At 55.6% G+C, this 22,956-nt stretch overlaps 1 long non-coding RNA gene across 2 annotated transcripts in view; it reads left to right on the forward strand.

Annotated features, from left to right (window-relative positions):
- Nucleotides 1-9,588: 9,588 nt before the first annotated feature.
- The window catches only part of LOC120892023 (uncharacterized), a 38,115-nt gene continuing 24,747 nt past the window's right edge, over nt 9,589-22,956 (forward strand). Inside the window, exons 1-3 of one of the 2 annotated variants that reach the window (XR_005736657.2) lie at nt 9,589-10,300; nt 14,809-14,960; nt 15,065-19,904. This is a non-coding gene — a long non-coding RNA (uncharacterized LOC120892023). Of the gene's footprint in view, nt 10,301-14,808; nt 14,961-15,064; nt 19,905-22,956 lie in introns of those variants that run through there. The other variant, XR_005736658.2, reaches the window with a different exon arrangement.

Genomic DNA, 22,956 nt, shown 5'->3' on the forward strand with positions numbered 1-22,956 from the left:
TGGGGGTGTCCAGAGTGGGGTGAAGGCCCCAGCCAGGAAGAGCTGGAAGTGCAGAGTCCTTACCTCCCTGTTCTGTGGAGGCAGCCGAGGCTCAGAGAGGGGAAGCCACTTGGGAAAGGACACACAGCCCACCTTGGAATGCAAGGCGCAAAAGAGCTCCTTGCCCTCGGGCCTGAGAATCTCCAAGCACTTTCCTGGGACAATGGAAACACCTGGAACAGGGGGCCTTCTCTCTCTGGGTTAGGACCTAGGAGAAGCCCATGTTCACAGTGCGCCTGTCCCGCTCCCCATCGGGACAAAGGACTTTGGAGCTGCACAGACCAGAGCTGGAATCGGCCTACTCACCAGTTACTCTCTGAACCTCCGTCTCTTCATTGGTCCAGTGGAGACTCTCACTGTCCCTTTCCAGGGCGGCTGTGAGGGAAGAAATGAGAACCAAGCCCAGGAGCGGCTTCACGTGGACTTGACCTCCAGGACCTCTTGACGGTCAAGAACTCAGACAGAGACCTGCAGCAGGGCTTGGGCCATGTGGGGATGGAGGTCACACCTGCCCTGGCCCCAGGCCCGGGGCGCGGAGCTGGTGGGTGCAGGGCAGCGGGAAGCCGGGGCGCTGTCTGCCGGAGGAGGCAGGTGGGGAAAATTGATTCGGTCCCAGGAGGCCGCAGGTGGCCGGGCAATCACCAGATGTGGAGCCGCCAGAGATGAGAAGAGCCGGGGTCAGGGCTCTGCTGGCCCCACACTGCGGCAGGGTCTGTCCTGCGGGTGGCCGGGCCTGCCGTCCCCGGGAGGACTGGGCCTGGCTGCCCCACAGACACAGGTGCCCACGGCCGTCCATTCACACTCCTTCCCATGGGGGCTGCTGCTGGACCCCTCCAGCAGTGTTCTAGAAGTTTCTTCCCCACTGCTCCCCGTGTTCTCTGGGGCCTGGCTCCCCGCGGGGGGTTCAGGGAATGCCGGCTGCAGGGCGGGTGGCAGCTCTGAACAGCCCCCGGCCACCCCCCAGGCCGAGCCTGCCCTTGGCAAGGGGACACCCCTAGCATCCTGGCTGTGTGCAGAGCCCAGATGGACCCTGTGTGGCCGTTTCCATGGCTGCGTGCAGAGGGACCTGGGATGCCGTGCTGCCGGGGTCGGGCGCAGGCTCTGAGACCGGATCTGGCTCCACCTCTTCCTAGCCAATAAGCTCTGCAGGAACATGGCCTCTCTGAACCTCAGTCTCTTCTTCGGTGAAATGGGGACTTGAGATGATTTTGCAAGTATTCACTAGAGGATACAACCCAGGTGGCCAGGAGAGTGCCTGCCCCATCTGAGCTCCGTAAGGGCCGGGCTTGGTGCCACTTGCCTGTGTAGAACCTCAGTCTCTTCGTCTGTAAAGTGGGTCAGTCCGAGCATCTACGTGCCATCAGTGAAATCAGAGGTGAAAGCCGAGCTCCATGCTGGGCGCGGGGCTGGTCAGTACCTGGCTGGTGTTGATAAAGGGGGAGGGCAGAGGCGCCAGGTGGGGGAGGGGGACGCACCTGAGAGGGGCTCAGGATCTAGATTCATCAGCGCCCCGACTTACTCCATAGCCCTGGCCTGTGGCTCTTGCCTCGGTTTCTATATTGGTCAGTGATGGAGGTAAATGACGCCCTGGGCACCAGGGGTCTGTGGAAGGGTGCGTTGCCACACTCAGGTGCTGGATGGGGGACATGACCAGGCCACAGGAGGTGACAGGGTTGTGTGGCAACGTCCTCCTTAGAATTGGGATGCTCCCTGCTGCTGGGGATCAAGAGAGATGGGAGCTGGGCACGGTGGCCCCCGCCTGTCATCCCAGTGGCTGGGGAGGCTGAGGCAGGAGGATGGTGAGTTCAAAGCCAGCCTCAGCAAAAGCAAGGCGCTAAGCAGCTCAGTGAGACCCTGTCTCTAAATAAAAAACAAACTAAGGCTGGGGATGGGGCTCAGTGGTCGAGGGCCCTGAGTTCAATCCCTGGTACCAAAAAAAAAAAAAAAAAAGAAAAAGAAAAAGAAAAAGAAAAAAAAAAAAGAGCTTGGACAGCACTTTCTGACCATCTGCCCTGGGCCGGGACCCAAGGGCCACACAAAAGTAGCGCCTGCCCATGTGTGCAGGCTTTGGGGGGACGGTGGTGAGGAAACCGAGGCCGCAGGCAGGGCTGGGGGCTGTCCTGGGGCCTGGCGTGGGCTTTCTTTTGTCACCTTTGGTTGGCGGTGCTGGGGACGCACCCGGGCGGGTGCGTGGGCAGCAGAACTCCGCTGCCGCAGGGCTCCCTCCGCCCCTCTGACCTTGGACTTCGGATTCCAGAGTCTGCACTGCAAACCCGTTAGATGACCCGTCCCCAGGTTTCTCGCGGGACCTGCTGGGCCCCAACGCTGGTGCGGAGTCACCTGGGCCTGCGGCCGGGCCACGCAGGGGCCTCAAGGAGACGCGCTCCTGCCTGGCGCTGAGGCGAGGTGGTGCGGGCAGGAGCACGTGTTTCAAGTCCTGGACGGCATCTCCCACGACATGGCTGACCCCAGACCCCTGCCCTCCACCTGGCCTAGCACATACGATAGGGGCATGGGGTCACCCTGATCAGGCTGATGAGCCCTTGAGCGTCTCTCCTTCTCTGCATACAGTAGGCACCAATTATGCAGAGTTGCCCAGTTTTAGAGTGCCAAGGGCCCCTAGGAGTTCTCGGGTGCCCTGGCCACTTTGCAGACCGGAACCCTGAGCCCCGAGGGGGCGTGGCTTCCCCGGGACACCTGCGAGTCTGCGCAGAGCCAGGCAGGGCCCCAGGCCAGGCGTCCTTCCTCGCTACAGGTTGACACCCTCTGTGCAGCGACGGGGCGCAGCCCTGCATGTCATCCCAGGACCGGAGCGGGCAGGCCGGGGTGCGCTGTGACCCCCGGGACTCTCGGGGAAGGACAGGATTTCTTGGCTTCACAGTTACATGGATTCCAGGGACTAAGGTAGAGGCTCAGGTAGATGTCCCCACTGTCTGCTGGTGGGGACGCTGGGGACAATAGGCGGTGCCCGGTGAGGGTCTGCAGCCCCGTGGGCATCTCCTCGGGCTCCCGGGGCAGGCGTGCTGGGCGCTGGGCCATCCGTCACAGGGGGCTTCCTGCCGGCACAGAGTCCAGGGCTGAGAGATCCTGGGAGCCTGGGAAGAAACTGTCCCCCGCACGGGTTCACCTGGCAGGTGAGCACTGGCCAGGACTTAGACTGAGGCAAACCTAAGGCTGGATCCCCCCACCCACCCCCACCTCACTACTGGCATCAGGCAGGTTGGAAAGTGACTTTGGTTTCCTGCAAAACAAGAGCAGAAAATCTCCCTCCCCGTGTTCTGTTTTTGGTACCGGGAATTGAACTCAGGGCCCTGGACCACGGAGCCCCACCCTCAGCCCTATTTTGTACTTTATTTAGAGACAGGGTCTCTATCACTGAGCTGCTGAGTGCCTCACTTTGCTGAGACTGAGGCACCATCCTCCTGCCTCAGCCTCCTGAGCTGCTGCGGGGATTACTGGTGTGTGCCACGGTGCTTGGCTCCCACTGTTCTTTTGAGAGTAAGACAAAAGAAAGAGTTGCAATTATTGAGCACCTGCTGTCTGCCAGGCCTACACTTAGGGTTGGCCATACTGGAGAAGGAGGGTGGCAAGGGTTCCCTACGCCTCTGTTCTTTCTCAGTGAAGCTCCTTGGGGTGGGGGGTGCGTGCTGTGGCCTCATTTTACAGGCGGGGAAACTGAGGCTCAGAGAAGTTCAGAGACTTGTCAGGGTCCCTCTTCCTGCCTGTGCCGTGGCTCTGAGAAGTCTGAGGACTTGTACAGACATCAGGCAGGTGTCCCCAGCTGTGGGACTTGCCTGGTGACATTCTCCCATCCTAGAGTGTCAGCCCCGTCCCTCCCTGCTTCTCTCCCGTTCTCTTCCCAGGGACCCCCCAGCCCTCCAGAGAGGGGGGGCACCAGCGAAGAGGCTTGTTATTCACCAGCTCAGGGACAGACAAGCCCCGAGCCCTGCCCCACGCCAGGCTCTGCCAGTGCTGGAGGGCACAGGAGTGGGGGCACGGCCCCCGAGGGTCACACAGCACGTCCGACACAGAATGCCCACAAAGATTCCCTTTGCTGGCGTGAGAACAGTGTGGCACACACAGCCCCCGCTCCTTGGGGATCCTTCCAAGACCCTCAGGAGATGCTGGGGACCTCGGAGTGTCACACGCTGTGCGTAGGCACCTGTGCTGGCTTCCGGGTCTCAGTCAGGCACGTTGGAGGGGATCCTGTCCCACTGGGGGATGGGGGGCGTTTGTTCTTCAGAATCACGTGTCCTCCGTCCCAGGCCCTGGGTCGGCACAGCCACAAGCAGGCCCTCCCTGCCCTTGGCCTCCTCAGAGCCACCGGGTGGAGACCGACCTTGGGTTTGTTTCTGGGGCTGCCAGGACGGGTCCCCCACACTGCGTGGCTGCTGTGACAGAGATCTACTGTCCACTGTTCTGCGGGTGGAAGGCTGGAACCAAGGGCGGGCACCCCCGGGGGGTCACAGCGTCCCCAGCTTTCTCCCTGTCTTTATGTCCCCCTCTCCCTGCCTGCTGTGACCAAACCTCCTTCTGTATAAAGACGCCCTCCTCTTGCGACCCCCTAGTGACCGCGTTGATTGTCTGCAAAAAATCCGATTTCCAGATAAAGTCCCATTTGTGGGACCCGGGCTGAGCATGTCAACAGCTTTTTTTGTGGAGACGACTCAACCCCTATTAGGTCTCTAATTAATATACATCACGAGCTGGGGACAGGGTGCACGCCTGTAGTCCCAGTGGCTCGGGAGGCTGAGGCAGGAGGATCACAAATTCAAAGCCAGCGGCGTCAGCAGCTCAGCCACTCAGCCAGATCTTGTCTTTAAATAAAAAGGGCTGGGGATGTGGCTCAGTGGTAGGAGCATCCGTGGATTCAATCCCCAGTGCCAAAAAATGTACATCATGCCGTGTTTTGTGTGCCAACTGTATACCTAGCACTGTCACACACAGGGAGCATCTGCTATCCTGAGTACCAAGAGGGGAAGATGGGAGGGGGAGACGGCAGCCAAAGGCCAGGACCACCCAGGGGTGAGAGTGTTCCCGCCTGCAGAGGGCGCCCAGCAGATGCCCCAAGGCAGCAAGATGGCGCCGTGGTGCTGGCGTTGAGCCCAGGTGAGCCCTTCTCCAGGGAACCACTAAGACATTTCCAGCGGCATCAGGAGTCACTGCCGGATGAGCCAAAGAGCTGCAGCAACCGTGTGCTTGTTTTGTTTGTGTGTTTGCACAGGGAGATCCGGGTCTTCAGAGCTTGACTTGACAGAGGAAGAGTCTGAGGTTCTGAGTGGGGAGGTGTCTCTCCCAGGGTGATAGATGTAGGCAGCAAGGACCAGGAGGGGTGATAAAAGCGGGTTCTTCTTGCTTCCAAGTCCTCTGAGCATGCAGCCCAGTCTGCAGTTAGGAAAATGCTTATTTAAACCCCAGGCCATTGCCAAGGACGGTGGGAGCTGTCCGCCCCGTTTCCGGGCACCTTCATCTCTATGCAGAGACAGGCCTCGGGTTTAGGAAAGTTGCAGCCAATTTTCAGGGGTTTCAAACTGGATCTCTAGGTGGGTTCCATGGAGGTGTGGGGAGACGATTCCCAGTTCCCACGTTTATCCTATAAAGTGCTGGGCAGAAGATGCGCTCATCCAGTGAGCGTTTACTGATCACCTACTGTGTGTCAGGCCCTGAGATGAAGTGGGAATCCAGAGCTTTCCAAAAGAAAATCCAGGAATCCCAAACATACTCCACAGCCGCAGCTTCGTGAAACTCCGGGCTTAGCGGAAAAGACATTCTCACCAGTGGACCATCAGAATCCAGGCTGGAGCAAGCCCGGAAGGCTGTGGGGACCTGGGGGAGGAGTCTGCCCAGCAGGAGGCCAAGGCAGGTGTCCTACAGGAGGCAGAGCCCGAGCTGAGTCTTGGGAAAGAAGCCGGAGTCCACCATGGGAGGGCAAGGCAGGGGACGGCATTCCAGGTGGCTGGAGGTCATGGGCCTAAGCTTGGAGGCATCTGGCTTCACAGAAAGAGATGAAAGGTAGCTGGCCACAGGCTGGAAGGATGGAGAACAGAGGAGGCAAGATTAGCAGGGGCTTTGGAAGGAACTTGGCCTTTGTCTAGAAAGCACTAGGGAGCTATGGGGTGATTTAGAGCACAGGAGTGACTAAGAATGTCTGCCTTCTTTGAGAGCTCCCTCTGGCTGCTACAAAGGAAAGAAGGGGTGCAGAAGCAAAGAGGCCAGAAAGGAGATGGTGGCATTTATAGGGCACCATAAATTTAGAATCCATAGTGATTGTTACAAGAAGGAGCTTGTGGTGCGTCAGATACAGTTTTGAGCCTTTTACAGGGTTGAGCTCATCTGTCCCTGGATAGCTTGAGCAATCTGCACTGTCTGTCCCATTTTGCAGGTGAGGAGAACTCAGAGTGTTTCAGGGACTTGCCACAGTGGATTCTGTGGTGCGCAGGTAGGGTCTGCTCTGCAGTCTGAGGAGTTCTCACTGGGCATGCCCAGCCCAGGAAGACCCTCTCACCCACAGTCACTCCCTTCCACTGATGGAGGGAAGAAAGAGGACAAGGGCCTGAGCCCCTGCCTTGATTTGAGGAAGCTTTGAAGGACTGTCCGAATTCCAGAGCTCTCCATGGGGTCCGCTGAGACTTTTGTGGCACCTTCTTCAGGGCTGCCTAATCTCTCCCTCTGCTTGACTCGACTTCCTTCTCTTCTCCTTTCCAAGTGTTGGTCCCAAGAGCACCTCCTACTCAACATCCTGCCCATTGCACCCAAGGTCTTCTGTCCTGCTTTCCCAGGAACAAATACGTGACACTTGCTCGAGGTAGCAAGCAACAGAGACAGGGAACAAACTGGACTCACTTAACCTCCAAACCTCCAACCTGCCATCATGCTCACTCTGCCTTCATCTCTCTCTTTTTTGTTGAAAGAGAGAGAAATTTTTTAATACATATTTTTTAGTTTTCAGCGGACACAACATCTTTGTTTATATGTGGTGCTGAGGATTGAACCTGGGCCGCACGCACGCCAGATGAGCATGCTGCCGCTTGAGCCACATCCCAGCCCCTGCCTTCATCTCTTCTCTTGATTCTTCAGACTTTGGTTTCTTCCTTTGCAAAGGGAGGATGTATCAGTCAGCTTTGTCCAGGTGATGCTGCATAATAAACATCCCCAAGAAGTAAGTGGTTTTGAAAGGGTGATCAAAACTTGTTCTGGTTCATCCAGGATTTCTTTCTTTCTTTCTTTCTTTCTTTCTTTCTTTCTTTCTTTCTTTCTTTTCTTTCTTTCTTTCTTTTTCTTCTTTCTTCCTTCCTTCCTTCCTTTCCTTCCTTCCTTCCTTCCTTCCTTCCTTCCTTCCCTCCTTCCTTCCCTCCTTCCTTCCCTCCTTCCTTCCCTCCTTCCTTCCTTCCTTCCTTCCTTCCTTCCTTCCTTCCTTCCTTCCTTCCTTCCTTTCTTTCTTCCCTCCTTCCCTCCCTCCCTCCCTCCCTCCCTCCCTCCCTCCCTCCCTCCCTCCCTCCCTCCTTCCTTCCTTCCTTTCTTTCTTTCTTTCTTTCTTTCTTTCTTTCTTTCTTTCTTTCTTTCTTTCTTTCTTTCTTTCTTTCTTTCTTTCTTTCTTTCACTAAAAGTCTTGCATTGCAGGAAATCTCTCAGTCCCAAGCAAACCAAAATAGTTTTTTTGGGATTGAAACCCAAATTTCAGAACTGAAAGTCATATATCCCAGGAACCTACTTAGGCTTTTGAAAGGCAGAGATTTATTTTCACTGCTGTTACGTGTGTACAATTCCCACAGCATCATGAACAATTATCCACTGGTACTTTTTGGGGATTTGGTCCCAGGACTCTAAGGATACCAAAATATATGGATGCCCAAATCCCTATACAAAATGGCAGAAGGCTTATGAAGAACATGCACACACCCTCCTGTAAGTTTTGAATCATCTAGTTTACTTATAAACCCAACGTGCAACAAATGCCGTAGAGTTATGGCTCAGTGGTAGAGCACTTGCCTGGCATGTGTGAGGCCCTGGGTTTGATCCTCAGCACCGCATATAAATAAATAAATGAATAAATAAAAGATCTATTGACAACTAAAAATATATTTTTTTTAAAAAAAATTTGCTACACTGTATCATTTAGGGAATAATGAAAAAAATATCCTGTACATGTTCAGCACAGATGCAATATTTTTTGGAAATATTTTTGCTCTTTGGTAGAATCTGCATCTGCAGCTGGGGACCCCTTGGGTAGGAGGGGCCGTCCTGGCTTAAAGTAGTTCCCTCCTGTGTTTCAGGTCAACCGAGCAGCCTCTCTCTAGGACAATGCTGGTCTGGAGGCAGAGAAAGAAAGGATCAGAGAAGCACACATTACTTTTGGGTGCTGGAGATTGAACTGTGGGACCCTTGGCCACTGAGCCACGTCCCCAGCCCTATTTTATGTTTTATTTAGAGACAGGGTCTCACTGAGCTGCTTAGCGTCTCACCATTGCTGAGGCTGGCTTGGTACTCGCCATCCTCCTGCCTCAGCCTCCCAACACCACTGGGATAACAGGTGTGCACTGCCTGTCTCTTAAAGATGCTGGAAGGACCCCAGTCACCTCACTCATCTCTTTGGCCAGCATAAATCACATGACCAAGCTGCCTGGGTGGAGCAGGACGGTGGGGGGGGGCAGGGGGATGGCCGGGAAGGGATCTGGGGTGGGGCATGAGGCCGCTGAGGGAGGAGGTGATCTGGGGTGGTGGCCACAGCCTCTTTCCTGCCCCCACGCTAATGGGGTGAAATGGTGCTAATTTGACAGGCCCATTGAAGTCCTCCTGATGGCATGTGACTCTGACTCATGACGAGAGGTGAACTGGGTTTTCTCGGAGGCCTTACAGGGATAGCCTGGGGCCATTGCAGTCCAGTGTTCTCCATGTTCCCTTGTGAATGGTCTAATCAAGGAACCCGGAGAGCGCCTTGCTAAGTGATCTGCCTTTTAACCATTGTAATTGTTTCATGTTGGAATGCAAAAATGATCCGCGTAATGAGAGCCACTTCCATTCAAGTCTCCGCAGACCTCTGACAACCTGCGGGGCCACGTGGAGCCAGGCGCCGGTCAAAGCGGATCAAATGCAGTTTTTAAAATCCGGTCCTACTTGGGGGGAGCCTGGGAGGTGGCCGCCAAGCCCATCTGCCTTGGAAGGAAGAGAAAGGAGAGGAAGAGGGGACGGGAGACGGAGGGACACAAGGAAAAGGAGAGCAAAAACCACCTTTGCGTCTTCAGCGTCTTTAGGGGACCATGGGGGGGGGCAGGGGGCGGTTTCCTGCCTGGGTGACCCTGAAGCCTTCCATCACCCCCTCCCCCCCCCTCAGATCTGACATTTGTGCCCCCGGGTGTCATTTCATCCGGGCTGCCCGGGTCCCTGCCAGCGCATCTTCTTCATATTGAATCCTCGCGTGTGGACACCTGTATGTCCCCATTTATCTACAAACCTCCGTATAAATGTTTACCCAGGACCGCTCCCGGCACCCCCCCCCCCCCCCCCCCCCCGCCACCCAGCCCACAAGCTTTTGCAGGGGCGCACAGACAGGAGGACCGTCTGGCCCTGTGACTCCCCAAAGGTCCACCCCAGGTCTTGGCGGGTGTGTGTGTGGGGGGACGAGGGTCCCCAGTTGTCGCTTTGTTCACCTGGGGGTGTCTGAGAGGCAGCGCCCCCTCCCGGCTACAGCTCCAGGGTGGAGCGCGTCCTGCTGCACGGCTCTGGGGCGTCCCTTGGAGGTGGGCGGCGGTGTCAGCCGGCTGGGATCACGTTGGAACCAGTGACGTGCGGTAAAATAATGGCCCCGTAAAGGGGAAGCGATGCCATCAGGGAAAGTCGGAGGGCTCATGAATATTCTGGGCACTTGTACCCACAGCCAGCGCCAGGCTCGGCTCCTGATTCATCAATATTACAAATTGGCGCGGTGGTGAGCCGCCTGTCAGCGACTTTCATTTTTGCTTCGAGCCCCAGGAATTACAATGGAAGTATTTCTCAGGGACGGCCTGCAGGAACACAGGCGGGCTCGTGCAGCCAGAGCCCGGGCGGGGCCTTGGTGGCTCCCAGGTCAGGAGGAAGCCATTCCTGAGCAAGCCCCAGCCCCCAGGGAGAACCAGGAGAGAGCCCACCAGCGCCAGCAATGTCCTTGAAGGCCAGCACAGCGACTCTGCAGAGGAAAGACAATGGGCCCATTCCACAGGCGAGGAAAACTGAGGCTCAGAGGAGGGCCGTGGTTCCCCACCGTGGAGCCCCGCTGGAGCTGCAGGTATCCATTTCCTTACCTTCCAAGTGTGGGAATGACGGCCACCTTAGAGGGTTGTCAGGTGGACAGGAGGAGGTAAGGAGCTCGGGCAGCTCTCTTTGGAAGTATCTCGAGTCTTCCTGGAACATGCATTGCTCACACGGGCACAGCCCCGCTGGGCTGCAGAGACCTTTCTGCCTCCGCTGTGCCTGGCTTCATGTCCCCAGCCGTCAGGCCAGGCAGGCAGGACTGTGGGCATGACCATGTGTTCTAGGTTGCAGGCCAGGAGGCCCAGATGAGCCCAACGCCTCTTTTCAGAGGCTCTGCATCTTGGAGGTGGCAAGGTCACTGTTGAAGGTCATGCTTAAAATGTTTAGTAAAGAGAGGAGGCTAAGGTGTGATGTGCCCATTTCACAGATGGGACATGGGAGGCCGTGGGTGGAATGCTGAGGACTCGCCTCTGTGGAAATTGAGGATTGTTTAAGAAGGTGAGGATAACATGTCCCCCCCACCCCACATTTGCCCCTCCCTATCTCTAATTGTTTTGTCTGGTACCAGTGATTGAACTTGGGGGCCCTCCACCTCTGAGCCCTCCTATTTTGGGTTTATTTAGAGACAGGGTCTCACTGAGTTGCTTAGTGCCTTGCTTTTGCTGAGGCTGGCTTTGAACTCTGATCCTCCTGCCTCAGCCTCCCGAGCCGCTGGGATGACAGGTGTGCCCTGGCCTCCATTTCTAGTATTTTAATTAAAAATAAAGTGCAGGAAATTTCTCTCTCTCCCCTCCCCACCCTTCCTCCTGATAATTTTAAGAGCTTAGCATTAACAACAAATGCAGAGCTTATGCCTACTGAGATCCAGGGCGGTGCTCTGCTCAGAGTGAAATATTTATTCAGTGAAGTGTTTAGTAAGCTCCTGTTGTATACCAGGCTCTGTTCTGTGATGTAGGGAGCAGACAGAGGTCTTGACATTTCTATCAAGGAATTCATAGTCTTGGGATTTCAGGACATGTGAGGCACAAAGTAACATTGACAATGTTCCTCTCACTTGACAAAAGTAAAAACTCTAAGCCAAGAAGGTTACAGGATTTTTCTGTGGCCCTCAAACTGCTGTCTGTCATGCAGGGATGAAGCAATTCAGGAGTGAGTTGATCGGGCTCAGAAATGGGGTTGCAGGGCTTTCATTTGTCAACTGTGTGACACTAGGCCAGTTACTTAACCTGTCTGAGCCTCAGTGCTCTCTAATAGCAACTGGGGGTAAGTTTTGTCAGCAATGGGAAGGTGTTATGACAAGAGATTCTGGCTGGGCACGGTGGCACATGCCTATAATCTCAGCAGTTTGGGAGGCTGAGGCAGGAGGATTGCGTGTTCAAGGCCAGCCTCAGCAACATAGAGGCCCTAAGCAACTCAGTGAGACCCTGTCTCTCAATAAAATACAAAAAAGGGCTGGGGATAGGGCTCAGTGGTTGAGGGCCCCTGAGTTCAATCCCTGGTACCAAAAAAAAAAGAGGTTCTGGAAGCCCCAAATCCTGCTGTCATTCACCCCTCATTCCTGCAGGATTTTCAGGCTGATTTGATGCCCAATGAGCAATGATTAAATGAAGGAGAAAATAGTCATTGTTTTTTGGCTCTGGGTTCAACGGAGACTTCTGACTTCCCGGGTTAGGGAACAGTCTTGGGACCTGGATGCTCAGGATTGTCTGTAAGGAGAGAAAGATGGCTGGGTCCGCAGAGGATCCTGGCTGCGTGCTCCCCACCAGCTCCATGAAATAAATAAAGACCAGTGTGGTGCCGGGGACTCTCCAGGGAGGGGACCCTGCTTAGAGAGAATCAGGCAAGAGGATGCTAATTGTGTGGCAAGTCACCCTGTCCGTGACCGCTACTCGGCACCGTGTGTGTTCTCCCCTTCGACTCAATAGGATGTCAGTTTGTCTTTCTCTGGCTGAGAGCTGACGAAAGTGATTACCAGAGGGACAGAAGGGTCAGGGGGCAGGTCGATTCTCTCCCACCATCTTTCTCAAGGGTGGCTTCACAAATGAGGCAGGTCCCTTGCCTCATGCCTTGGTGTCTTGCACACACAGGGAAAAATGAGCCGCTATTTTGGGATTTTCATCAGGGGACACTCGGTCCCAGCACATCCTATTCTGAATCTCTAGATTGAACCAAAACCCAGGTTTTAGAATTCAGCAGGATTCTTGCTACACCTGGGCAACTGGCCCAGTGAGGACAGGGGCCAAGGTTGCAGCCTGGTTGAGAACAGGGCTCAGAGGAGCCTGAATTCGGCTGGGTTGAGGAGAGAATCTTGGTCCAGAGTTGAGTGTCTATCTACTACATTTTCTTTTTCTGTTCATGTATTGAAGGGCCCCTAGGTGGGTTCCATAGCTTAGCTACTGTGAGTTGGGCTGCTATAAACAGTGATGTGGCTGTGTCCCTGTAACATGCTGATTTCAAGTCCTTTGGGTATAAACCAAGGAGAGGGATAGCTGGGTCAAATGGTGGTTCCATTCCAAGTTTTCTGAGGAGTCTCCATTCTGCTTTCCAGAGTGGTTGCACCAATTTGCAGCCCCACCAGCAATGTATGAGTGTGCCTTTTCCTCGTGTCCTTACCAACATTTATTGCTGCTTGTGTTCTTGATAGTTGCCATCCTGACTGGAGTGAGATGGAATCTCAGTGTAGTTTTGATTTGCATTTCTCTAACTGCTAGAGCTGTTGAACATTTTTTCATATATTCGTTGATGAATTATATTTCTTCTTCTGGGAAGTGACTGTTCAGTTCCTTAGCCCATTTATTGATGGGGATAATGTGGTATATATACACAATGGAATATTATTCAGTCTTAAAAAAGAATGGAATTATGGTAAATGGAGCTGAGGAATGTCATGCTAAGCAAAATAAGCCAATCCCCAAACCAAAGGCTGAATGTTTTCTCTGATCTGAGGACGCTGACTCACAGTAAGGATGGGGGCAGCTGTTGCTAAGGAGGAACAGAGAGGTACTTTAGATTAGTAGAGGGGAGTGGAGGGAGGGGAGGGGATGGGGGTGGATAGGAAGGAGAATGACCTGAAACTGTGCATCATGCACAACCAGAAAAATGAGAGATTCTGCTCCATTTATGTGTGGTGTACCTCAGTGCACTCCACTGTCATGTACATCTAATTAAAACTAATTAAACCAAAGAGTTAAGTGTAGCTTCCAGGGTTGCCTTGGGTTTGGTTTTGGGGATCCCCAGGCCTCCTGGGTGGCAGCTCCCACAGACAGACGCCTGAGGGCCGAGCAGGCCCGGGTGGCAATCCGGGATCGGTGGCTCTGTGGCTCCTCAGGACTCTGTGGGTTTCTCCTGCTTTGGTCCCTCAGCCCCCCGTCCCCCACTTCTGTAGCGGTTTGATTTTGCGTTTCTTTGATTCTGTGGAATGACGATCCCGGGACATGGACTCTCTGCTTCAATTATTCCAAGAGAAAAAAACCAAAAAATCTCTCTCGTCTTTTTGTTTTTGGATCAATGTAGTCAAGCTCCTCGTGTGAGATGCTGGTCTGCCAGAGGCCACCAGGCACCCGAGGAGGATGGGGGCTGTGTCCAAGGTGAAGACGGCAGCAGCCACACCTGCTCTGGGGCGTTTGGGGCCAGAGTGTGACCAGGAGAAGGAGAGGATGTCAGGTGACTGGCAGGGCCCACATGGAGGGTGGAGAGCAAGATAAAGATCGTGATGGGAATGAGCCCAAGGTTGTGTATGATGTGACAGGACCCAGACGTGGAAATTCTTCTGAGTCTCTACAGACCTTCAGGTTCTCTGTAATAAACCCCCTCCCCACCAAACCAGCCTGCCGGGTCACCCTGCTCCCTGTTGGGGCGCTCAGGGGCAATCTCTGTGTTCCAGATGGATCAGTTAGTCGGTTAACAATCCTTGGGAAGGTCTTTGAATTTAAATGGGGACTTTCTGTCTAGACACAGCACAGCATCATAACAACGACAACTGAATCGATCGGCAAAGGCTGGGTACGGTTGCAGAAAACACCAGACCTTAGAAAGAGTGTTGATTTTTTACCCTGATAAAGTCCTCTGCCCAGCTCTGACCCACATGGTGACTCAGGGATCCAGGCTCCTTACGTTCTGCTCTTTGCATTAGAACACGATGGCTTCTCGTTGGCTACAGCGGGAAGGGAGAGAGGTGGGAAGGGGTCGGGGACTGTGCCCTCCCCTGGACTGGAAGCAATGGTGGTTTTTCCTACTCAGAGCAACAGTTGAGTGGCTCACCTAACTGGAGTGGGACCGGGAAGGGTGGTTTCTGTGCATATAAAACGGCGTTTGGTGGACACATGGCGCCCACTCTCTCTGTTGCGATGACCACTTCCTCCTTAGCAGCTACTGCGAGATGATTGCTCTCTATTAATTAATTTCAATCATTACAGAGATCCTCACAGAGGAGCAAAGGGAGCCCCAGACCCGTCGAACGGCTTAAAACCACATCCAACGGCAGACACGGAACCTGATCCCAGGTTTGGGTGTCCCTGACCGTTTGTGTCTGTCACCTCCCAGGGGATGGACTGCAGACCGACCGCAGGGTTGCACGGAGTGACCAGCTTCCCCATTCCCACCCTCGGCTCAGGGTGGACGCTTTCCCTGTCCTTTGCAGAAGCGCCCCCCGCCGGCTCCAGAACCTCACGCTGTGACCGTGACACTCACCAAAGGTAATCCACGGTTCCTGACAATTTTTTTTTTCATTTCGGCAAGAAATATGGAAAGCATATTCTGATCTTTGGTTCCCCTCCATTTCCCATCTGTTCTCCATCAGGAGGGCGAACTCCATCGCCGCCCGAGCCGGCATCCAGTTCAGACGCGGACGCTCCAGGGACAGGGTGCAGCGGGGAGTCTCTCGCTCCCTGTCCTGCTGCTCTGTCTGTGCGTCCATCTGGCGTTCTGGCCCCCGGGTCTGGTCAGCCCCACGCAGAAGGTCAAACTCGCTGGAGGGTGAAGCGGAAGGAGAGCGGGGTGTGTGGGGGGGGCGACGATTTCAGGGACGTGGAGTTTGACCGTGTCCCTCTGGGTCTCCTCCCACCCGTGTCACTTCTCAAGCCCCTGCCCATGAGCGCAAGAGGAGAAACAGTGTCACCAGACCCGTCCATTTGCTCGCCACTCAAAAGCCGGGAGAGGAGAGCTGTGGGGGGGAGCTGGGTTGTTCAAGGGTCAGCACCCCGATAAGACAGTGGGGAGCAAACAACAGCAACCCAAGAGCATCCTGGGGACATGGGGGACATGGAAGGGCTTTCATAGGTAGGGAACAGAGGTGCAGTGGGACAGTGGGTGTGAAATCTGGGAGCCTCTGCAGGGCCTCGGTCATCTGGGGTGAGCGTCTTTTCTTCATGGGTGAGAACATGGCCGTCAACCTTGACCTTGACCCCCTGGGGCAGGCACTGTGATTCCTTAGACAAACACGTGGCTTTTCTTCCTGTTGAGTCCTTGGGTACATTCTGCTGTACCCTGAAGACCTACAGATGTCCGGGTTGTGTCAACCTAAGAGGAGGCTGATGGAGTGGTGGACGTCCTCGTCATGAGGGGCCTTTTCCTTGAGGACTTTCCTGGGCAAAGGGAGGGGAAAGGGTTGGAGAGGAGAATCGTGAAGGAGTGACCACTGCCCAACAGCTGGAAGCCACCCGAGAATGGCATGTCTCCAGTGGCGGGCTGAGCATCCTCAAGAAAGCAGCTTTAAGGTGCCCTCCTGTCACCCCAGTGGCTTGGGAGGCTGAGGCAGGAGGATTATGAGTTTGAAGGCCAGCTTCACCAACTTTAGTGAGGCCCTGTCTCAAAATAAAAAATAAAAAGGGCTGGGGATGGGGCTCCGTGATGAAGTGTCCCCGGGTTTGATCCCCAGGACCAAGAAAAAGAAAAAAAAATCAGATTTTAGATAAGGAGGAGGAAGAGGAGGAGGAGGAGGAAGAGAAAAAGGCAGAGGACACAAGGAAACCCTGAACGAGCGAGGGTCAGAAAACGGGGGTCAAGTGACATGTGAGTGACTCTCCCAAACATGGGCCTAGTGAGGCTCTGAGTCTTCATCTGCAAAATGGGGGGGGGGTCTATGGCATTTCTGGGGGGCTCACAGTGAAGATCGAAGATGGTTAAGAGTCCTTCTTTACGGCCTGGCAGGAGAGCGCGGTGAAGTGCTCTCTCACACTTTGGAAACGAATCCCGTGCACTTATTTATGCCCTGAGACCCACCTCCTCCGTGGGCAGCGGCCGGGCCAGGCGGCCTTTACCGCCTCAGGAAAAGCATGACACTGCATAAAGTAGGGGAGTCACGGCCAAGTCTCACCTTGGAGCTCTGGAAGCCGGCCGAGGGCTGGCAGAGGAGGAGAGGTGTGGGAGAAGGCCCTAGTGGAGCTCTCTGCCTTTGAGCCTCGAAGGCTCTCCCTGGGCTGGGGACAGACGCTGGGGTATCCTGAGGAAGCACAGAAGCAGCCTCAGCCGAGGACTGAGGAGGGTGTCTGCAAAACCCCCAGCCACAGCCCTGAGCAGGCGCCTCTCGGCACAAGCCAGTGCTGAGACCTGGGCAGTGGCCAGCCATGGGCAGCAGGCCAAGATGGCCCCCGGTGGGACTCAGCCCTTGTCGCCCCGAGCTGCCTGAGGGATGAGTTTTCACGAAGCGGAGGTGACGCGGGACTCACTGTGCAGCTCCTGGGAAGGGGAGCCGCGGTGGAGCCTTCGGATACAACTGCAGCCCCTTCCTAGTCTGGCCACACCCTCGGGAGAGACCCAGGCCGCCTCCCGCAGGTGGGCGGCCGTGAACTCCTGACCCCTGGAAACCCTGTGGCCACACGTGAGCTCATTGTCAGTTTCAGTGCCGAGTGCCGGGGCGACTCTTATGTAGAAACTGACCCCTCTGCCTGCCACTTGGCACAGTGTGGGACATGTCCCCTCCTCGGAAGGCGGACGCAGCCGGGAACAGGGGAGGGACCCTCGGTGCCCTGGAATTCTGTTTCTGCCACTTAGTGGAACCAGGCTGTGGTGGGACTCTGTTGAGTCACAGGAAGTGAAGTTCCGTGCTCAGATCTGAGTTTCCAGACGCCGCGTCTGTGGCCACGGCTTCCCAGGAGGATCCGTGGATATTTGGGGGCCGGGGGAGGCCAGCGGAGCAGGACAACAGTCTCCAGAGTTCCAAAACAGAGGGGCACGTCTCCCCAAATCCCGAAAATTCTCCAGTTCCAGAAAACTGGGCTCTTCTCCGGGAAGCCTCTGGCTCCCACTCTGTCCCCTCCTGTGAGCGTCACCCGCTCAGCTTAGTGCCCAGACCCGCCCATTGGAAAACCTACCATTAAAGAGACCATTAAAAAGAGAGGGGAAGAGCAATCGTGCCAAGCTGCAAGGCCCAGGAGGCCAGGGGACAGCGCGTGATGGAAATCAGCCCTGGGACCAGAGGGCAGGTGGCCCAGCGGCCGAGGCAGACACAGAATCCACTGGAGAAGTCCACATATTTGAAAATCCTCTTCCTTTGATGAATTATCAAGAGTTTCTCTCTGTCCCCACCCCAAAGGGTCCAGAACAGGGGCTCAGACGGAGTCAGGTTCTGCCTCTTTCCAACTGCTGTAGATCTCAGGCAAGTCTCTGAACCTCTCTGACCCTCTGTTTCTTCATTGAGAAAGAAGGAATAAGGATAGGTCTATACAAATGGACCTGAATCTCCATCTTGCTTTGTATTCGTCCTAACAAATCATAGGGAGTGAAGTTATATGCCTTACAGTCTTTCCCATCATGAAATGAAGCCTGTTTCCCCATTGCCTGATTCCAGGATGGCCGTGTGACTTCTTTTGACCAGTAAAATATGGCAGAAGTGACCTAGGTCAGTCCAGGGCCTCAGTCTCAGAGGCTTCTGTTCTCTCTGACCCCATGGCCCCCTTCAAGCAGCTCCGACTGGGCTGGTGAAGATAACACCCATGTGTAACAGACGTGACCAACCCAGCCACAACTGTCTAAGACACCCATCCTCCAGACGACCACAGATTGTCTAAGTGGGCCAGTGAGTGTCTGCCCAGGTGGCCAGGAAAGAGAACAGCCACCTGACCCATGGCCTTACGGGTAACAGTGGAGGAAGGGGTATTGTTTGAAGCTGTTAGGCATCATTTGATTTGTTATGCAGCAATAGCTAGCAGCTACACTGCCGTCTTAAGGATTTCTGTGAGGACCAGAAATTGTATAGGCAGATGGCATAAGCTCATTGCTGATGGTGGGCTGGCTCTGCCAGGGACTGTGCTTAGGATTAGGGGCATTAGACCAAAGGCTGGGGAGGTCCTGAAGTGCTGGCCCTGAAGTTCAAGGGCAGGGCGTCCCGCTACTCACACACACACCCAGGGTCTGGCTCACGGTTCCTGCTCCATGCACCTTAGTTGTTGGATATTGTTGATGCTGAGACTCCTGAAAACGCTTCCGGCTTGGATGTGGGTCTGAAGTTCGCAACCAGAGGCCTCAGAGGCTCCTTAGCCAAGGGCAGATTAGAAGGCAGCTCTGTGGCGGGTCTGTGAGAAGGAAGGGGGGGGCACAGTCGGTAACCGGGGGCCCCTCTGCCCTCACTGCTGTGGTCCCTGCACCTGCAGCCCCAGCATCCCCTGGGCCCTAGTTAGGAATGCAGAATCTCAGGTCCTCCTCGGCCGGCTGAATCAGTAAGTGTGCTTTAACAAGGCCCCCAGGGCATTTGGGGCCTGCTAGAGTTTACCGGAACACTCTTCTTAAGCTCTGTGCACTGAGGGACTGATAGATATTTTAAAAAATTTCTAATCCATTGCAGAATGACACTTTTGTAAAATGCAGTTAAACACACACACACACACACACACAATTTACGAAACAAAATAAATGAAAAATAAAACACCCGCAAAAATCCAAGCGCCTGGTTTCTATGATCAGATTCAATAGATAATAGAATTGCTTTCTGTCAACTTGCTACAAAATGTTTCTTTCTCTGTCTGCACCTCACTGTGGGCAGGTAACAGTGAGACACCCGGCAGTATCCCTGGGCCACCGTCTAAGCAGCTGTGTGCCAGAGCTGATCATGATGGTGATGCTGTCATCATGAGCATGGACCATGGTGCGCTTGGAACCAGGGAGCCGTGAGGGTGCACAGCCTAGGGACCCGACAAGCCTCTCAGCAAACTGTGGGGCCAGTGATATTTCTTTCTTTTCTTCTTCTTCTTTTTAATTTCCACTTTTTAGATGAGTTAGATAATTAAGGCACAGAGAGGCTAAGTGACTTGCCTAAGGTCACAAAGCATACAAGTCTCCTAGCCTGAGCCTGCCTGTTGGGTCACTGCAAGACAAGAAGGAGGGAAAGGAAAAGGATGCTGTGCCCTGTACCCTGTGTGAGTGACAGCTGTCTAAACGCTGGAACAGGGCCACCGCTGGATAACCACCATGCAGGTGAAGCCACAGCTTAACAAGCCATCTGCTAGATCCAGCCTGGTCCCCGTCCCCCTCTCTCTTTGATGCAGCTGGGGGGAAAGGGGCCCCTCCGTGGAGCGTCCCACCCACTGCCCGAGAGGAGGTGAGGGCCAGGGCCCGGCTGGCAGCTTCTCTCTCTTGCTTCTCTTTTCCCTGGAGCCATGGGGGCTGGGCAGAGGCCGGGCCTGGCAGGCTGGGTGATAGCTAGTTATCGACAGGTTGATGGCTGCCACCGAGGACTGCCCGAGGACATCAAGGCGAGAGGCACTTCTGAGGCCCGCTGCTCCGGGAGAGCAGGCTGCCAGCGTCCCTGCCCAGGGCCCGGGCTTCCCCTCACCATCTCATTAATCCTGATTTACAGAAAAAGGCGGCAGGAGGGGCCCTCTTAACGGGCCGCGGAGGCGACTGATCTGCCTGCACTGAAGACAATCGTGCCCAGGAGACCCGCCATCGCTGAATTATTCAAATCAGCCGTGGCAGGGAAATCTGAGGACACAGAGTGGCTGGCGTCCGCCCCTGCCTCCCCCAGCCGTCCTCTCCTGCCCCCAGGGTGACAGTACCCAGCAGCTCGGGGTGGCCCACCGCTGCTCCCGCCTCCCCCGGCTGAGTGGAGGCTGCTGCGGATCATCTCCGAGCACCTCCGAGCTCCAGGAAGGGATCCAAAGTGACATTTCCCACCTGCTGGTCCCTGGGGGGACATGGTGACAAGGACCCCTGGATGACCGTGTGATGGGCGAGGGTGGGGGCCGGAGGGGCGGGTGACGGCTGTTCTACCCAGGTGCGGCCGCGTGTGCGCGGTCGTGCATGTATGTGTGCGTGCGTGCCTGCGCGTGTGGGCATGGGGGACACGGGTGGAACTCGGCATGACAATCCTCGACATTTTCTGCTCCTGGAAGGAAGACACTCGGGTAGCCTGAGATTCAGGAGCGTGACAGCCTGGATTCAGGCCCGGCGTGGGGACAGGCTGGAGTGCGAATGGCTGCAGCTCGGTGGCCTCCTGGGGAGGGGTCCTTGGAGAGCACAAGGGGTAAACTGAGGCTCAGAGAGGACCAGGGTCCTGCCGGAAGGTGTCAGTGGCTTGTGGCCAAAAGGCAGCTGAAAACCCAGGTGTCTGGCTGGCAGTTGGGGGCCTGGATGTTCCCGTACCTCCCACCCTCTGCTAAGCAGACAGGGGACCCAACCCGGCTGTAGATGGCTCATCCCCCTTCACCTCCTGGAAATCTCAGAGGCTGAGATGCCTTTTTTTTTTTTTTTTTGGTACCAGGGATTGAACTCAGGGGCACTGGACCACTGAGCCCCGTCCCCAGCCCTGTTTTGTGTTTTATTTAGAGACAGGGTCTCACTGAGTTGCTCAGGGCCTCAGTGTTGCTGAGGCTGGCTTTGAACTGGCGATCCTCCTGCCTCAGCCTCCGAGTCACTGGGATTGCAGGCATGGGCCACCACATCTGGCTTGAGAGGGGCTCTTATTCCCCTCTACAGTGGGGGAAACTGAGACCCACAGAGATCCAGGCAGAGGGCATGTTGCAGGGATTGCAAAGAGGCTCCGTGGGATGGGGACCTGGCGGCTTGCCTCTGCGGGTGGTCAGTCACTCTCACCATCCCACCTGGGGTGGGGGCACCAGGGTTGCTGCCCATCTGAAGCTCCCCTCCTCGCCTGGGGCTGTGGACAGGACTGCCTCTACCTCTGAGGGCTTCCAGGTTAGGCATTGCCACTCTGCTGTCCCCAGGGTCACACCAGGGGCCAGGATCCATGAGCTTGGTGCTGTGATGTCCGTTTCTCTAGGACACTGAGGCTGGGGAGGGAGAGCCATTGCCTAGGCTGCTGTCTCAGGGCTGAGACGAGCTTGGATCTGAACCCTGGGCTTCCTACACCCAGCACCTGTAGGATACACCGTGCCGGGCGGGGGACCTTCTCCGTCAGGCTTGATGTCCATGTCCCAAGGTGGATGTCACCTTTCCCTGCCCAGGGAGCCCCACGAGTGGTCCACTCTCGAGTCAGGGTCCGTGTCACGGGGTCCTGGCAGGAGACCTAGGTGCGCCGAAGGTGAGGGTGGGTCTCTAGGTCCTGTCCACTGTCCATTTTCAACCCTGCCTTTCCGGGACGTGGCGCTCCCTGCCCTCCAGTCAGCTCCCAGCTCCTGCTTGGAATAATGAGCACCGGCACGAGTGAGGTCTGTGGCTTGCACGTGTGCGCACGCGCGCGTGTGTGAGCGTGGAGCCTGGAGCAGCCCCCTGCAGAGGAGCGGAGGAGAGATTTATCTCCTGGGTCAGATAAAGGTGACTGAATGCAAACTGGCCAATTCCTTGGGCAAACAGTGCCCCGGGGAGGGCTCCTGCGAGGAGGAGGAGGAGGAGGAGGAGGAGGAGGAGGAGGAGGAGGAGGAGGAGGAGGAGGAGGAGGAGGAGGAGGAGGGCCAATCCATCAGGGAAGTGCTTCCAGGGGAGGCTTGGAGGAAAAGGCCCCGGGTCTCCGCAGCCACCAGCCACTCATTCAGCCTCGTCCAGCTGCTCCAGCCAGGGAGCCGGGTGCAGGAGGGACTGGGCAGGAGGGACTGGGCAGGGCTTGACCTCGGGGCGGTCCAGATCCGAGACCCCTCTGCTGCACGCTCAGAGGTGAGCTTCCTCATGACCTGGGGGAGCCGTGGTGAACCCTGGGGCCCCCGGTTCCCACCGGCTCCTTCTCCTGTAGGTGACCCGTCTTCATTTCATTAAGGTCCAAGTAGCCCTTGAGGGCAGGGACCTCAGCCTCCTGGGGGCTGTGTCTTCTGTCAAGGGCAGATACTAAGTGCATTAGGGTTTCTGGGCTCTGAGATGCTGCCATAGCTCCTCTGCAGGCGTGAGGCAAAGACCTGATGTATACGAACGGGTACGACCGTGAAACAATAAAACTTTATTAAACACAGGCACTGGGCTGGATGTGGCTTATGGCAGTTGTTCTTTGACCTTTGGAATCAAGGGTAAAAGATCTAGTTTGGGGGTTTCAGGGCCTGCCATCTCCCCCAGGCCACTTCTTGTAACTTCCGTGCTGTGTGACCTTGGGCAGGTTGATGCATCTCTCTGAACACTGTTTCCCATCTATCAAATAGGAGACGGGAGCACCTCCCTCATGGGCTGTCACCGGGATTAAAGGACACCAGGCAGGCAGTGTGCGGCCCATCGTTATTTTGCAAACCGGTAGCTGTTATAATGAATGACTTTACACCTGGGGAGCGAGCCCCTCCCTCCCTGGCGGTGGGGTAAGGAGGCCGGGTGCCCGCATCC

The sequence above is a fragment of the Ictidomys tridecemlineatus genome, chromosome 2, assembly GCF_052094955.1.
Source record: "Ictidomys tridecemlineatus isolate mIctTri1 chromosome 2, mIctTri1.hap1, whole genome shotgun sequence".
NCBI lineage: Eukaryota > Metazoa > Chordata > Mammalia > Rodentia > Sciuridae > Ictidomys > Ictidomys tridecemlineatus.